The sequence below is a fragment of the Mixophyes fleayi genome (assembly GCF_038048845.1).
Source record: "Mixophyes fleayi isolate aMixFle1 chromosome 12 unlocalized genomic scaffold, aMixFle1.hap1 SUPER_12_unloc_2, whole genome shotgun sequence".
NCBI classification, from domain to species: Eukaryota; Metazoa; Chordata; class Amphibia; order Anura; family Limnodynastidae; genus Mixophyes; species Mixophyes fleayi.
In genome coordinates this window covers 821,035-825,932 of record NW_027445896.1, presented here as the reverse complement: position 1 = coordinate 825,932, position 4,898 = coordinate 821,035, and the positions used below count along the sequence as shown (strand labels likewise).

The window sequence follows — 4,898 nt, the reverse complement described above, 5'->3', positions numbered from 1 at the left end:
CTGAGGTTGATTTTTAGTGTGCAACACAATAAAGGGAGGGGCTGTGCAAAGAGAGTAAGGGGGGGGGGAGAGAGAGGGAGAGACAGAGTGAGAGAGAGAAACTGCATAAAATGCACAGTGCGGAAGCTCATAGTGTTTACCATAATACCTTCTAAACCAATAACGACACGGACACCAGAATAACGTTGGAATTAAAATATATTTATTAATATTATTAAATGGATATATTAAACTAAAGGGGCTGAAGGCGGACGAGAGCAGGGCAGATGGCAAAACAAAACCAATAACGGTGGAAAGGTCAGACCATTGAACCACCAACCCAGGATTTACCTTATCTATTGGCCGGTGCGAAATATATGTCCAACGGCAAGACTACACCCCCCTATATAAACCGCCAGAGATAATCAACATACTGGCCCAGAGTCCCATTCACTGGACCCAACACACGTGATGACAACACCATACGAAAGGGGGGATAGTGACCTATGACATATAAACGAAGCACCATATGCAAACTTACCAACTGCACTGCTCTCCCACCCAAGAAACAAACCATATAAAAAACAGCCGGGAGGGAGGGAGGAATCCGGAAACAGAGAGGGGGAAAATGGATGACAACTAACACCTATATAAAACAAAACCACCCCCCTCTCTCTACCTATTGGTTAACATATAATACAAGCCCATAGGCTAAACACCTAATCACTCACCCACGTGATTTTAACTGCGTTCAGGCTGATGGCCACACTTCTCTAAAATGCACAGTGCGGAAGCTCATAGTGTTTACCATAATACCTTCTAAACCAATAACGACACGGACACCAGAATAACGTTGGAATTAAAATATATTTATTAATATTATTAAATGGATATATTAAACTAAAGGGGCTGAAGGCGGACGAGAGCAGGGCAGATGGCAAAACAAAACCAATAACGGTGGAAAGGTCAGACCATTGAACCACCAACCCAGGATTTACCTTATCTATTGGCCGGTGCGAAATATATGTCCAACGGCAAGACTACACCCCCCTATATAAACCGCCAGAGATAATCAACATACTGGCCCAGAGTCCCATTCACTGGACCCAACACACGTGATGACAACACCATACGAAAGGGGGGATAGTGACCTATGACATATAAACGAAGCACCATATGCAAACTTACCAACTGCACTGCTCTCCCACCCACGCTGCAGAGATGCTATAAATGCAGCCCGCCAACCACAGCCCTGAAAATAGGCCTAAGTTTCCAAAATAACCGATCAATAAAAAAAGATAATGCCCAAATCCGAAAGATGAACCCCGTCCAATCTAAATAAATGAATATATTCGGCTTTCAACAAAGGATGGGAAATAGAAAAACCTCCAGACTGACGAAAAATCTTACTGGCAACCTGATTCACTTTACGTACCACAGATGAAATAGCCGTGGGAGGCAAATCAGACCTCCATGTCCTACGGGGAACAATGTAGGACCAACAAAACTTTATAGACGGCCAATACTCAGAGGCCGTTAAAATGTCATCACGGATATTTATGATGAGTTCCAGTGATTTAATTTGACCAATGTCATTACCGCCTAGGTGAACCACAAGGATATCGGGAACTCCGCGAACAGAAATCTCACAGGATAAAACCGACAAGAACTGCCTCCATCTCATACCACGATGACCTATCCAAATGATATCCGAATTCTCCGGGACCCACGGACAACAACCCGCAAACTGATGTATACCGGCCCAGAAGATAAAGGAATGTCCGAACAACCATACCGATATTTTTCTGGCATCAACCCCTACGAGAATAACAACTTAATAACCAAAATGTAAACGAAACAAATAAATAACAACTGAAAACTAATGAAACTACTACCCAAAAATTCGGGAAGAAAACGACCCTAAACTAACCATAAGGGTGATTTTACTTCCAACATTAAATAGAACGGAAAGGAAAGGCAGCGACCCAGGTGAAGGTGAAAACCCGGTGGGAAAAAGCCCTTCACGCACCCGCAAAAAGCGGCGAGCAGCTAGCCCCTGGGTCTACCACCTGAGAAAGAAAAGCGAAGAAAAAGAAGGCTGCGTACAAGGGAAGCAAACAATTGTTAAACATCAGGTCTAATGTATCTCTTATAACAGCTAGATTTCCATCTGCCTAATGCCTGTATAGCTAACATAGAAGCCCCATCTGCTGCTGCCTCTGTCGCTGCGCCAATACGAAAGGAATGTGTTCCGAATTCAGAGGGGGGAAAGCCCAGGTCCTGTAGAGCCTTGGACATAATGGAGTGGAACTGAAATTTGGTCAGTGGGGAACTGTCTTTGTGAACTAACCAAACTTCCGCCTGCGGGCGTGATTCTGATAATTGATGACATAACCTAACCGGACAAATCCTATCATTGACCTGCTTAGAAAGGGTTAACCAATGACCGACTCCCAATTGATCTGTTTTAGACCGGGCAATCCTAATTTGAACGGAATCCAAATTTATGATGACATTAGCTGCTAAAATAGCTGACCCTAATTGATTTTTTGACTGAGCAACCAGCTCCCCTACTCTCAAGGCCCCATGAAAAGCCATGGAAAAAGCAGTACTAAAAAGAGAAACTTCGAAAGCATCTATCAAAACCCCAGGCAGTGCATCTATCAAACAGGCCAATAAACGAGCGTCAATGGGCCGTCTGTGATCTCTTGGAACAGGGTGTAACCTAGCCCATCCTTTAAGGGCTTTCCTAACCAGAAAGGATTTCGTAGGATCCGATAACCCCTGAACTCTAGACATGAAAGATATTCCTGCTAAAGTGGAAGACATAGACGCCTTGCTAAAACCTTCCTGATAACACCGCAACATGAACTCCTCTATGTCTGAACCATTGGCCAACAATCGCCTACCAGAAATAGCCAAATAATTCTCCCAGCGTTGCCACGCCAACCGGTAAGTCTTCAGCGTAGAGGGAGCTAGGGCCGCTTCAGCCAAAAATCTTAATCCGGACCGATCATCTGCCAAATATAAAATGGACAATCTATACCCACAGGATTAGCTCTCGGGGCCAGTGATCTAAACCGCACCCAGTCAAAGCGAGAAAGAGAGTCAGCAATCCCATTTTCAATACCCGGGACATGTTTAGCACGAAAATTTATGTCGTAGTCCAAGCAACGAAGAACCAAGACCCGCAATAAATTCACTGCTGGTTTAGAGGATGCACTCTGGCGATTAATTGCCTGGACCACTCCCAAATTATCGCACCAAAAAGAAACATTATGGCCTTTGAGCTGAGAAGCCCACAACTCCAGGGACACTATAATGGGGAATAACTCCAATACCAGTAAGTTTTTTATCAAATCGCTGTCGACCCACTCCTGAGGCCAGGGAGCTGCGCACCATTCGCCCTGAAAGTATGCTCCAAAACCTTTAGACCCGGATGCATCCGTGAACAACTCTAAATCCCTGGTGGAAATAGGGTGGGGAGGCCAGATTCTAATGCCATTAAATCTTCCCAGAAAAGATGTCCAAATCAACAAATCCTGTCTAATCTCCTCTTTGAGTTTGATCAACGCATGTGGCCTGTTCATACCCGCCGTAGAAAGCTGTAATTTTCTACAAAAAATCCTACCCATTGGAATAACCCTGCAAGCAAAGTTAAAAAGCCCTAACAGGGACTGAACTTCTTTCAATTTAAGAGAGGGGGAAGACAAAGCATTATCTATCAATCCTTTTAGCTTCATGATTTTGTCAGCTGGCAACCTACAGCAGCCCGCTATTGTGTCTATCTCAATTCCCAAAAAGGCCAAACATGTAAGTGGACCTTCGGTTTTGTCCTGTGCTACCGGCACACCCATGACTGAGAACAGGGCCTGTGCTGAGAACAATAGATCTTTACACGTTGAGGACTCGGCCGGGCCCACAAATAAAAAATCATCAAGATAGTGAGCGATGCCCTCTTGCCCTGTCCCTGCCTGAATTGCCCAATGAAGAAAGGAACTAAAAGCTTCAAAATAGGCACATGACAGAGAACAACCCATGGGCAGACATCTATCCACGTAAAACCCTCCCTTAATTTGGAACCCCATATATTTAAAGGAATCTGGGTGAAGGGGAAGTAATCTAAAAGCGGATTCAATATCAAGTTTCGCCATGAGAGCTCCCGCGCCAAAGTGTCTAACCATCGATAAGGCCTCTTCAAACGATTGATAAACTACCGAGCTTATATCTTGATCAATAGCGTCATTAACCGACTCGCCTACTGGGTGCGACAGATGTTGAATTAGACGGAATTTACCCGGAACTTTTTTTGGAACAATCCCCACTGGAGAAATTACTAAATCTGATAAGGGAGGTGAGGTAAAAGGGCCGACCATGCGTCCTAGGCTAATTTCTCCGCAAATCTTTTCTTCCAGGACCTCCGGAAAAATATAAGCTGATTTTAAATTTCTCGCCGCCCTAGCTTTGACCGCTGTCCTAATTGGCAACCGGAACCCGCAACGAAAACCCTCCCGGAGAAAAGAAGCCTGTTCTGCATCTGGATATAATCTAAGCCATCGTTCTAAATAATCAATACGAATAGGGGAGGGGCCCTTAACCCATATTTCCGTCGCTGCCGCGACCTCTGCCGAGACCGGGGGCACTCCTCGGACACTCCTTGGCAGAATGCGGTCCGCGGCAATACGTACAACTGTGTCGATACCTACACGTTTCCCCCCGCCCACAGGACGTATTGTTAAAGGCGAAACATCTGTTCTTAACAAACTGGGGAGCACTACGTCTCCCCCCTTGCGGAAACCGATTCCCTTGTGCCCCTGGACCAAACGCTAAACTAGCCCGATTAAGTTGCATCCAAATCTCGACATCCTTTACCCCCAGTGGCATGTTAACACGACCGTCCACCCTCTCTCAAAATAACT

At 45.2% G+C, this 4,898-nt stretch overlaps 1 protein-coding gene across 4 annotated transcripts in view; it reads left to right on the top strand.

The window, feature by feature from the left end:
* The window catches only part of LOC142112083 (SLAM family member 5-like), a 346,313-nt gene that overhangs the window by 175,593 nt on the left and 165,822 nt on the right, over positions 1 to 4,898 (top strand). The window lies entirely within an intron of this gene.